At 48.9% G+C, this 13429-nt stretch overlaps 1 protein-coding gene across 3 annotated transcripts in view; it reads right to left on the bottom strand.

The window, feature by feature from the left end:
- Window positions 1–13429, bottom strand: part of ACSF3 (acyl-CoA synthetase family member 3) — a gene marked incomplete at its 5' end in the record, with an annotated part of 57300 nt that overhangs the window by 13552 nt on the left and 30319 nt on the right. The gene's annotated exons all lie outside the window — the stretch shown is intronic.

Consider the following 13429-nt stretch of genomic DNA (forward strand, 5'->3'; position numbering starts at 1 on the left):
GAAGAGAAGCTAGGGGCAGAAAGATATTTGATAAAATTTGGCTTAAAACTCTTCAAGTTTGGTGAAATACATTAATGTACAGATTCAAGAAGCTCCATGAACCCCAAACAGGACAAGCCCAAAGAAATACAAGTCCAGACACATCATAATCCAATCACTGAAAACTAAAAAGAAAGACAAAAATCTTGACAGCAGAGCATAACTTAGAGGCATTCAAACGACTACTGACTTCTCAGCAGAAACAATGGAGGCCAGAAAAAAGTGGAATAGTATTTTTTTTTAAGTGTTGAAATACCTGTCAACCCAGAATTCCAAATCCAGTGAAAATAACCTTCAGGAATGAAGATAAAGTAAGGACATCCTTAGATGAAGAAAGAAGAGAACTTGTTGTCAGCAGATCTGACCTAAAACAATTACTACAGAATGTTCAGTCAGAACAGAAATGACACCAGAATGAACCTGGAGGATCAGAAGTAAAGAAAAAGCAACAGAACTGGTAAATATCTGGTTGAATAAAACTGACTATTCTTTTCCTCATGAGTACTTTAAAAATATTTTTTGGTTGAATAAAACTGACTATTCTTTTCCTCATGAGTACTTTAAAAATATTTTTGACCATTGAAAGCAAAAATTATAACATTGTTTAATGGAGCTTACCGTATACATAGACATTATGTATGACAACAACAACCTAAAAGGGAGAGGGCAAAGTGACCCACAGAGTGGTGACAAAGATCCTTTGCTCCACCCAACTGTAGTGAGGCTCCTGAACCTCCTCTAGGCCCACGTGTGCACTTACTATAAAATCCAGTTTTAGGGGACTTCCCTGGTGGCGCAGTGATTGAGAATCCGCCTGTCAATGCAGGGGACACGGGTTCAAGCCCTGGTCCGGGAAGATCCCACATGCTGCGGAGCAACTAAGCCCATGCGCACAACTACTGAGCCTGCACTCTAGAGCCCGCGAGTCACAACTACTGAGCCCGTGTGCCACAACTACTGAAGCCCACACACCTAGAGCCCATGCTCTGCAACAAGAGAAGACATAGCATTGAGAAGCCCACGCACTGCAACGAAGAGCAGCCCCCACTAGTGGCAACTAGAAGAAAGCCCGCGCACAGAAACGCAGCCAAAAATAAATAAATAAAATAAAACATTAAAAAAAACCCCACTAACCTCATTTCCATAAAGACAGGCAAAAAAAAAAAAAACTTTAAAAAAACCTCCAGTTTTAGCAAGAACTCGGCTAAGTCAGTGTAGTGAGAGCCCCTCCGCCCTGATATCTGCTCACCCTCATATCTGGCCGGGTTCCTCATCCCCCACCATCTCGCAGTTGATGTCTGACCACCTGGCTTTCAAAGATCCTGTTAGGTCGGTTTAGCCAGAATCCCCTTGACCTTTGATGTTTCCTCTTAGCAAATTTCCATCCAATGACTCCACCTGCTCCTTGGCTGTGAACCCACACTTGCCAATGCTGTATCTGAAGTTGAGCTCAATCTCTCTCCCCTTCTGCAAATCCCACTGCAGTGGCTCCTACACCCATCGTGATGGTCCTGGGTCGGCCTCATCATCTTTAACATGAGTGATGATTAATTTTTCTTTGACAGTACATGTAGTAGGAGTTCTGTGTTCTTCTGGAAGTGTCAAAATGTTGAGTCTAAGTAGATTTCAAAAAGTGAAGTATGTATTTTGTACTCCCCAGAACAACTACTAAAAAACTAGAAGACATGTGTTCAAAACCTCAACAGATAAACTAAAATGGAATACTAAAAAATGGACCCCAAAGAGGGCAGTTAGAGGGAAGCCAAGCAATGAGAAACCAAGGGACTGAACAGTAAGCCAATAACAAGTGAGAGGCTTAAATTCAAACATATCACATTAAATGCACACGGCCTAAACTTGCCAATTAGAAGACAAACTTCAGATCAGATTAAAAAACATACATGATCCAACTATGTGCTGTCTGTAAGAACCTCATTTCAAATACAGTTACATGGTAGCTTAGAAGCAAAGGGATGGAACAATATATACCATACAAACATCAGTCAAAAGAAATGGAAGTGGCTACATTAGTACCAAACTAAATAAACTTAACAGCAGACTGTTAACAGCAGCATTACATGATGATAAAAGTCAATTCACCAAGAAGGCATAGTAATTATAAGTGTGTGTTCACCAACCAACAGACTTTCAAAATTCATGAAACAAAAAACTGATAGGAGGGGGCCTCCCTGGTGGTGCAGTGATTAAGAATCCACCTGCCGGGGCCTCCCTGGTGGCGCAGTGGTTGAGAGTCCGCCTGCCGATGCAGGGGATACGGGTTCGTGCCCCGGTCTGGGAGGATCCCATATGCCGCGGAGCGGCTGGGCCCGTGAGCCATGGCCGCTGGGCCTGCGCGTCCGGAGCCTGTGCTCCGCAACGGGAGAGGCCACAACAGTGAGAGGCCCGCATACCGCAAAAAGAAAAAAAAAAAAAAAAAAAAAAAAAAAAAAAAAAGAATCCACCTGCCAATGCAGGGGACATGGGTTGGAGCCGGGGTCCAGGAGGATCCCACATGCCGCAGAGCAACTAAGCCCATGCGCCACAACTACTGAGCCTGCGCTCTAGAGCCTGTGAGCCACAACTACTGAAGCCCATGCACCTAGAGCCCGTGCTCCATAACAAGAGAAGTCACCGCAGTGAGAAGCCCATGCACCGCAACGAAGAGTAGCCCCCGCTCGCCACAGCTAGAGACAAGCCTGCGTGCAACAACAAAGGCCCAACGCAGCCATAAATAAATAAATAAATAAATTTATAAAAAACAAACTGATAGGAGAAATAGACAGATAATTATAACTGGAGAATTCAACACTCCTCACTTGGTGCTTGAACTAGTAGTCAGAAAACCAGCATGGCTTTGAGAGACCTGAACACCACCATCAACCTTCTTCATCTAACTGACATTTACACCCCAATCAAAACTAGCAGAATACACACTCTGTTCAAGTGCACTAGAACAGTCACCAGGAAAGATCACATTCTGGGCCATAAAACACAGCTTAACATGGGCTTCCCTGGTGGCGCAGTGGTTGAGAGTCCGCCTGCTGATGCGGGGGACACAGGTTCGTGCCCCGGTCTGGGAGGATCCCGCGTGCCGCGGAGCGGCTGGGCCCGTGGGCGGTGGCCGCTGGGCCTGCGCGTCCGGAGCCTGTGCCCCGCGACGGGAGAGGCCACAGCAGTGCGAGGCCTGCGTAATGCAAAAAAAAAAACAAAAAACAAAAAAACACAGCTTAACAAATATAAAAAAATTGAAATAATATCAAGTATGTTTTCTGACTGTAGTGGAATTAAACTGGAAATCAATAACAGAAAAATTGAACAACACACTTTTAAATTATCCATGAGTCAAGAAGAAGTCTTAAGGAAAATCAGAAAATTAGAAAATATTTTGAACTGAATGAAATTAAAAAACAACATATCAAAATTTCAGGGGTAAAGCTCAAGCAATGTTTAGAGGGAAGTTCATATCATTAAATGCATATATTAGAAAAAAAGAAAAAAATCTCAAATTAATAACCTAAAGTTTTACCTTAAGAAATTAGAAAAAGAGAAAAATAAGCCAAAAGCAAGCAGAAGAGAAGAAACAATTAAGATAAAAACTGAAACCAGTAAAAATTGAAAAGAGGGACATCCCCGGAAGTCCAGTGGTTAAGACTCCACCTTCCAATGCAGCGGTGCAGGTTCGGTCCCTGGCCAGGGAGCTAAGATCCCACATGCTGCGGGTTGCGGCCAAAAATTAAAAAAAGAAAAAAAATTGAAAAGAGAAAAATAATGGAGAAAATTCAATGAATCCTGAAGTGAATTCTTTGAAAAAAGACTTTAAAAAGGGATAATCTTCTAGCAAGAATAACAAAGAAAAAATAAATAGAAGACACAAATTATCAACATGAGTTGTGGGAAGCGTATCACTTCAGACTATGCAGACATTAAAAGGTCAATAAGGGAATAATACTGTGAAAAACTCTATGCGCATAAAGTATTCAATTTCTCAAAAACCACAATCTACCAAAACTCACCCAAGATGCAATAGATGACCTGAATAGTTCTTTAACTATTAAAGAAACTGAATTCATAGTTAAAACCTTCCAAAAGAAGAAACCTCCAGGCCCAGACGGTTTCAGTGGAAATTCTATAAAATACATAACACCAATTATATACAATCTCTTCCAGAAAGTAAAAGAGGAGGGAACACCTCCCAACTAATTTTATGATGCTTACATTACCTTGATGCCCAAATCAGAAAGAATTTGCAAGAAAAGAAAACTACAGACCAAAATCCCTCATGAACAGAGATGCAAAGATCCTCAACAAAATGTTAGTAAAGCAAATCCAGTACTGAATAAAAAGAATGACCCACCACGGCCATGTGGGGTCTGTCCTGGAAACACTAGGGAAATCATCTGTGCAGTCCACCGTATCAGCAGCCTAATGAAGAAAACCCAATTAATGCAAAAAAGACATCTGAAAATATCCAAAATCCATTCATGATAAAAAACACTCTCGGACTTCCCTTGTGGCACAGTGGTTAAGAATCCGCCTACCAATGCAGGGGACATGGGTTCAAGCCCTGGTCCGGGAAGAGCCCACATGCCACAGATGGAGCAACTAAGCCAGTGTGCTACAACTACTGAGCCTGTGCTCTTTGCCCGCGAGCCACAACTACTGAGCCCATGTGCCACAACTACTGCAGCCCACATGCCTAGCGCCTGTGCTGTGCAAAAAGAGAAGCCACCACAATGAGAAGCCCATGCACCGCAACAAAGAGCAGCCCCCGCTCACCACAACTAGAGAAAGCCCACGCAACAACGAAGACCCAATGCAGCCAAAAATAAAATATAAATAAAGAAATTTATACGTTAAAAAAAAACCTCTCAGCATATCAAAAATAGAATGGAATCTACAAAAAGCCTATAGCTACTGTCATGCTTAATAGTGAAAGACCAAATACTTTCCTCATAAATTGGAAATAGGACAAGGACATCCACTGTCACTATTCCTATTTGGAATCATACTGGCAATCCTAGTCAGGACAATTAGGCAAGAAAAAGAAATAAAAGGCATACAGATTGGAAAAGAATAAATAAATCTGTTCTATTTGCAGAAAAAAATTGTGTATGTAGAAAATCTCAAGGAATTAAAAAAAATCCTCCTAAAACTGAAAAACAAATTTACCAGGATTACTACAGGATACAAAGTCAATACACTAGAATCAACTGTATTCCTATACACTAGTGATAAACAATTAGAAACAAAAAACCAAAAAATTCTACATTTACAATCGTTGAAAAAAAAGAGGAAGAGGAGGAGAAAGAGATGGAGAAAAGAAGAAATACTTAGGTATAAACCTAGCAGAACATGTTCAGGATCAGCATGCTGAAAATCTCGCACATACACTCCCCCACACCCCGCCTCAAAGCAGACCTAAGTAAATGGAGAGGGGCACCATGTTCATGGATGGAAAGAGTCATCAAGGTAAAGACGTTAATTCTTCCCAAATTGATCTATAGGTTTAATGCAACTTTGACCAAGAACCCAAAGGAGTTTTTGTAGAGACAGACAAGCTATTTCTAAAATTGGTATGAGCAAGCAAAAGAACTAGAATAACCAAAAAAAAAAAACTGAACAAGAATAAAGTCCGTAGAATAAACACTACAATTCTGAGGCTTACTATAAAGCCACAGTAGTCAAGACTGCTGTATTGCAAAGGAACAGACACACGTATCAGTGGAAGAGAATATATAATCTATATATGAACCTGCTGAAATATGTAAAATTGATTTTTGACAAAATTGCAAAGAAGAAAGGGTAGTCTTTTCAGCAAACAGTATTTGAACAACTGGATATGGAAAAAAATAAGCTCCAACTAAATTTCATATATAATGCAAAAATTCACCAAAATGCACAATAGATATAAATGTAAACTGTAAAAGTATAAAACTTTCGGGAGAAAACCTTTGTAACCTGGAGTTAGAGATAACACCAAAAGCATGATCCATAAAAGTAAGAGAAAGAGAGAAATTAGACCTCATGAAAATTAAAAACTTCTGCTTTATGAAATACAAGACAATGTAAAGACAAGCCACAAACTGGGAGGAAATATTGGCAAATCACATATCCGACAAAGAACTCTTGAAACCCAACAGTAAGAAAGGAACCGGAGGGGAAGTGGGGAGAGCAAGAAACACCAGGAATCCAGCTCCCACCTGGACAGCAACTGCACAGGCAGGGTCTGTCTGATGTAACTATTCTTGAAACCTGGAGTCTGTTGAAGGCTTGCAACTTCCAGGGGAAGGCTTGGAGGGTAAACTGTGGTTAATTTTGGTCATTTTCAGCTCTTAGCACTGTAGCAGCTACCACTCCCCCTGCCCCCGCAGGCAGCTGTGCATGTATTCCTAGAGCAGCTTGCACACAGACTTTGGAAGCCAGAGTGGGCAAAATGGACGCAGATCTTCAGTAAGATTATGTCAGCAGATTTCTCATCAGAACTTTGGAAGCCAGAAGCAGTGCACCCATATATTCAAAGTGCTAAAAGAAAAAAAAGGTTAGCAAAGAATCCGATATCCACTAGAAATGTTCTTCAAAAGTGAGGGAGAAATTAAGACATTTCCAGATAAACAAAAGCTGAGGAAGTCTGTGACCACTAGACCTGCCCTGCAAGAAATGCTCAAATGAGTCCTGCAGGTTAAAAGAAAGCACCTAGTCAGTACACTGAAGCTGTATGGAGAAGGAAAGATCTCAACAGAAGTACATACATGCACTATTACACATTGTTTTCTACATGATTTAGGAGACTAACACATTTAAAAAATTATCAGTGTAAAAACTAGTATTACAAACTCTGGTTTGTAACTCCAAATCTTGTTTTCTACATAATTTAGGAGACTAATACATTGAAAAGAATTAATTTATGTTTTAGGGCACAGAATGTATAAAGAGGTAATCTTGTGACATCAACAGCTGAAAGGGGTAAAGACGGAACTGTAAAGGAGCAGGTTTTTGCATGTTATTAAAGTTAAGCTGGTGTAAATCCAAATTAGGGTTAACATGTTTAGAATGGTAAATGTCATCCTTGGGGCAACCACAAAGAAATTAGCGGGAGAAAATACACAAGAGGAAATGAGAAAGGAATTTAAACATTTCACTACAAAAAATCAACTAAACACAAAAGAAGACAGTAATGCAGGAAATTAGGGACCAAAAAAAGCTACATGGCACATAGAACACAAATAGCAGAAGTCAGTCCATCCTTATCAGTAATTACTTTAAATGTAAATGGATTAAATTCTCCAGTCTAAAGCCAGATTGGTGGAATGGATAAAAATCCATGATCCACCAACAGTAGACCCTTGAGCAATGTGGGGGTTATGGGCAGAGACTCACCACACACTTGAAAATCTGCATATAACTTTATAGTCAGCCCTCTGTATCTGTGGTTCCACATTCATGGATTCAACCAACTGTGGATCGTCTAATACGGTAGTGTATGTTTACTGGAAAAAAACCCCACATATAAGTAGACCTGTGCAAACCCATGTTGTTCAAGGGTCAGTTGTATAGCCTGCCTACAAGAAACTCACTTGAGATCCGGAGACACAGGTGGATGGAAAGTAAAAGGATGGATCAAGATATTCCTGCAAATAGCAACCGACCCAAACAGACCAGGGTGGCTGTTCTAATATCAGAGAAAATAGACTTTATTCACACACCTAAGGACAAACCATCAAACTATATGAAGCAAAAAAACTGACAGAACTGAAGGGAGAAATGGGCAGTTCTAACTGAGTTCCATTCCACCTTAGAAATCCACATCCCTGTGTCCCCTTCCTCAGCACTCCCCAGCACTGGGTGCCCTACAGAGACCTCTTATCACAGTCACTCTTCTGTCTCAGGGCAGGCATTCTTGGTATTGCACATCACCTGTTCAAATCATTTTGTGCTTGTGTCCTGACGATACCTACTGTGTGCTAATCTACAGACACGATCACCCAACCCCGTGCTGCGTTCACTCCAGCTCCTGTCGTCTGTGGACCCTCCCTTTATTCCTCCATCATGCTGGACCCACAACCAGGTGCGTGCTGACCGCATGCGAGCAGGCCTGTATGGTGGGCAAGAAGCAGGGACCATAGCTCATCCAGTCAGAGAGGACTTCCTGCCCACCCCCAGCACTGAGTCCTAGATTTCTGATTTCATACAGTAAGAAAAGATATTCACAATCTTCTTCCAGGCAAGTTGCATGAAATGCAAGATACGAACTTTTGAACCCCACGGAACATTTTTTCACGTTTAGCATCTCTGAAATCGGGCTGTGCCTCACCACGGATGGGACGTGGGTTTGGTGGACAAGGATGACCACTGTCCACGGACACTGCTCTGCCACTTCCCGTGGCACACAGACCAGCCCCCGAGCACAGGAGCTGCTGGCGTGCAGGCTCTGTGGCCACAGACACGCAGAGCAGTCAGGGTCTTCTGGAACCGAAACCAACTCTTTGAACTGAATCCCCTCAAGACCCCTCACCTACTCAGCACAATCCCACTCAACACTCCACCTGAGCGTGTTCTTAGGTTCATCTAAGACACCCATCATGGGTTCAATGCCAGAAAGACACACCCACCCACCAATTCTAATGTTTGTACAGATCTGCCAGGGAGTCTCTGGTCTACAGAAAGCAAGTATCAAGAAACTAAGACATGGGACTTGCCTGGCGGCCCAGTGGTTAGGACTTCACCTTGCAATACAGGGGGTGTGGGTTCCCTGGTCTGGGAGCTAAGATCCCACATGCCTCACAGCCAAAAAACCAAAACAGAAGCAATATTGTAACAAATGCAATAAAGACTTAAAAAAATGGTCCACTTCAAAAAAAAAACTTTAAAATAAAGAAACTAAGACACGTCACCATTTTCTTTATGCCAGAGAAAGACAGGACACTTTTCCATTTCTTCGGGGAGGGGGAGCGTGAACCACCGATTCGAAGTTCTGATAACAAACAACCTAAACAGTGCATAACCATAAACGCTGCCTTCGACTAAAATCCATCCTGCGTATCACCAGGTCACAGGCAGAGCCAGGGTGTTGCAGGTTTCTGCTGCCATGCCTCAGAACCACTTGGAGTTACACTACCCGTCCATGGGACTGGGCGGGCAGTCCCCGTACTCTGGGGACCCAGCTTGGGTGCAGGGGGCGAGGCACGCATCCAGAACCCAGACTCCCAGCGACTGCATGGCTTCAGACCACACCTGCCATCCACCCTGCAGTGAAAAGTCTGGCTGTCCTCACAGGGGACCCCGTTCGGGCGCATAGGAACGTGTTGACCCAGGGCACCCGCACCTGACACGTGTACTCCTCGTTCGAGGGCCACTCTGTCGTTGGGCAGCCAGGGTCGTGCCCGAGAGCTGCTGGCGTGAGAACACATGCTTCCTCATCTGAAAGCATCTCAGAGGCAGGAGTTGCTGTAAAGTCCCCAGTGGAACCATGACACAAGCTCCAAGGAGGAGGAGTTGAACTGGCGGAAGGTGTGGGAGCCCAGGTGAGGGGGCAGGGGCGGGACCGGACACACTGCAGAGCCTGTCCCCAAAGGCCCGGTGCCTCTTGGGCCATGGGCCCCGCTCCCAATGTGTCCTGATGGGAGGGCTGTGTAGCTCACTGCCCACTGCCCAGCCCCAGGACAGGAGCCGGTCCTCACAACAGGGAGGATGAAGCCAACAGAGGAGGCGGGGTGGCTCCAGTGGGACATTAAAAGCACATTTGGGGGCAGGCAAGTGGCACAGGGGGGCTAAGCGCTCCAGATGCTCACCCGGCACGTCAGGGGGCCAACTGGACCCGCTTTCCCGTGTGAAAGTCCTCATTTAGGGTCCTGCCACCTCCTAGCAGGCCCTTGGAAAAGAGATAGTGGACCCACCTCACCCTAAGACGCAGAAGCACACGGCTGACGATGGTCAGCTGCTTGTCTGAAGTGAGTGCCTTTGTGGGGACAGCACCCCACCACTCATCGCAGAGCAGAGCGTGCCCAGGCCTCACAGGGCCCCTGTCCCCGTCCCCACCTCCACGGTCCGTGCAGCAATCCATGGTCCATGGCAGCGATGGGGGAAGTGGCGAGAGGGAGCACGGAAGAGGCGGGTGGTGGGGGGACCACAGGCACCCAGACATCAGCCCACTGTCCAGGGCGGCAGCTTGCACATGGGCCACACGAAGTAACTGATTTTAAGGGGATAAAGGGAAGCGGCGCTCGCTGCCGCTGTCCTCCTGCCCCAGCTTGTCCCACACCCCACGTGGGTGTCTGCATCCTCTGCAAGACAAGAGGATTCCACATAAGGCCTGGCCACCTCTGCGTTACACGGCAGTGTGGCCCGTATCTGTCAATGGACCCGTCTCTGCTGGCTGGCATTGGCTCTTACGTAAGTGAGCAAATTGAAACAATAAATAAAGAGACAACTACACCTCAATAACTAAATTTAAAAAAAAGAGAGACCACACCACGTGCTTGCAGAGTTTGCCAGCTGGGAGGAGGGGCACACAAAAAGAAGCATCGCAGCAAACAAAGCCCCCTACCCCATCCCCAGGGCCTCACGGGAGACGGCAGAGGACACCGTGAAGCTGGAACCACCTCACCGGGGCCAGGGGACTCTCACGTTGTGGGGAGGCTGCCCGCTCTTCCAGCCCCTGACGTCCCGCCATACAAAGCGCAAGACTTAGGAAGCGATGGCTGCAGAGCCGTGGAGGCTGGGGCACCGGAGAGCCCCCAGGCCGCCGACCACGGACCACCCAGCGCGGCCAGGGCACCCTCACACTGGGAGACACAGACGGGGTTCCACAACAGGAGCGCAGCCGTCCTCTGCAGGGTGGGCAGGTGACCCTGACCATACCCAGGACGAGGGAGCATCCCCTGAGCGTCTGGCATCGGCCTCCACAGCCTCCCTCTGCCCTTGCTCTGGGCCGGCAGGAGTGGACCGGATTCTCCCTGCTGCCTGGGAGCACCCCTTGGCCCAGGTACCCTGTGCCTTCGCAGGGCTCCCGTCCTCCCTTGGGCCTCCGCTTTGCGGGGTAGACACAGGCCCGAGAGCCCCCTGGTCACTACTCCTGATTCTCGGCGGTCGGTTCCTGCCAGAGAAGCAAGAGCTCTCAGGCTTCAGAGGCGGGAGGACCCTGACCGCAGCACTGCACCGCCTGGTGGGCGCCATCACCGCTGCTGCGTTTCCTACCCCAGGCTCCAGCCCAGGGGGGCTCCCCACGTGCTGGCTGGAGGAGAGAAGTAAGGAAGGGAGGATGGAGAGGCCCCAGGCACAGGCCCCACAGAGAGGTCGGCCCCAGAGACGGCTTGGCCCACCGCCAGTCCTGCCGCCCCGCCGCGGGCTCAGCGCGCACGCCTGCTACGCTGCACACGTCTCCTTGGTCAATGCGCCTGCGCTGACCTTGCGCCTGCCACTCGGGTCAAAGGGCCTGTGACCATCAGGCTTAGGGGGTACTTCCAAGTTCAAGATGTGCCCTCATGACAAGCAAAGAGGACCCTGACCCCAGAGAGCCTGCAGTGGAGGGAGTCGCCACGCGGCGTCATGGGGGGGGGCGGGCATAGCGGCAGAGGGCGGAGCGCCAGGCAGTGAGAGGAGGGCGCTGCAGAAGCCCATGCTGGCCCGCGAGGTGCCCTGGCAGAGGAGAAGGACAAGTGCACCGGGAGAGGGCGAGCGGGCTTTCTTCACACTGCTATTTTTTCAACTTTCCTGTAAGTTTGAAGTGATTTCCAATTAAATGTTAACAAAAACCTTGAACCACATCGCCCGCAGCCCCGCTGGTTTCAGAACATGAAAGAGTCCCCGCGTCCGGACCTGCCGAGCGTGGGCGGCGATCAGAAGAGAGCGGGCGGGTTTTGGCTGCGAGTCCCGTCACGGACACAGCCAGCACCTTCCAGGCCAGGCGAGCAGCCAGCGTCCTCCTCACGGCCACCCTCAGCAATGGGGAGTGCCTGTGAGGTCTCAGAAGCCGGGAGCAGGCGCTTCCTCAGCAAGGCCTGAGCCCGGTTCTCCTGCCTTCGGGGCGCACCCCATCCCGGCCCGTCCTGCGCAGCACGGGGACCCAGGCGGAGGCTCCACGGAGGTCTCGCCCGCCTGAGCGTGGAATCTGGCCTTGTTCCCCTCTAAGAGTCCCGGGGGCGGGGCGGTGAGCAAAACTCCCAGCCGGAGGCGGCTCCTGGGGAAAGCGCACGGGAGGGGGGGAGTGCCCCTGTCGCGCTCCCGGCAGCAGGGAGGGGGAGGACGGCGGTGGCCTCTCACCAGTCCGGGGAGCGAGCCCAGGCCCAGGCCCACCCCAGCCCCCGGGGGCAACCGGCCTGTGATTGCGCTCTCCGCCCCGGGCCATCATCGGCCATGGAGATGGCTCCATTCTGGACCGTGTGTCTCACTGACCCCTCGACTGAGTTGGAAACGTTCTAGAACACGCCGCCGCGAGCTCCAGGTCTCCTTACCTTCACGTTTATGGGGCCTGGCTTGTGGCCAGTGGATCGTCATCCCTGCTCTGCTTCCACTGCCCCCGAGCCCCCACACCGTGGACCACGCGCTTCCTTCTCTGACTGTCAAGATGCTCAGGGCCAGGCTGCCACCTCCTATTCCGAGCGCGTTTCAGTGAGGAAACCCCTACAGACCCGAGCAGGAGCCAGGTGAGGGGGCGCCTGCTTGCCCCAAGTTGTTAAACTTCAGTGTGACTGAGGAGGGAGACGCTGTCCACCCGCACCTCCTCTCTGGCAGCATCCCTGCCACACCCAGCATTACAGGTGCTCGGGCAGGGCGGTGCAGGGGCCCCCCTGCCATCTGTGCTGCTACTGCCTGATGGACCCACATGCCCCCGACACTCCTCTGCTGGGAACCTCCTCCCAAGCGGGGTCCCTGGAACGACACCGAGAACCGGCGGACTGAGCATCCAGCAGAGGGAAGCAGCCCCTTTCCTGCCAGGAGGGCTGGACGCTGGGACAGGTGACTCGGGTGTGAGCAGAAGTCCACGAGGAGAGAGGACCGCAGGGCACAGGCCAAGAGCCAGAAAAGGGCCCTAAGCCATGGGCGTGGCTGACGGCCCTGGACCAGCTGGGTTGATGCAAGAGCCCAGACAGCAGGCAGCCAGGGAGCGAGAGCCATGGCTGGGGACCTTGAGGCCACCCTGAAAGCTGCCCACACACGTGGACGGGAGCGAGGACCATCACATCTGGGAGGAGAGGCCGAGAGGGCACGAGCCCAGCAACGAGGATCCGGGTGAGAGGTTGTTGGGTAAACGAAACACATACTTCTTTTTTCTTTTTCTTTTTTTTTTTTTTTTTGCGGTACGCGGGCCTCTCACTGCTGTGGCCTCTCCCGTGGCGGAGCACAAGCTCCGGATGCACAGGCCCAGCGGCCATGGCTCACGGGTCCAGCCGCT

The sequence above is a fragment of the Mesoplodon bidens genome (assembly GCF_964165515.1).
Source record: "Mesoplodon bidens genome assembly, chromosome: 18".
Taxonomy (NCBI): Eukaryota; Metazoa; Chordata; class Mammalia; order Artiodactyla; family Ziphiidae; genus Mesoplodon; species Mesoplodon bidens.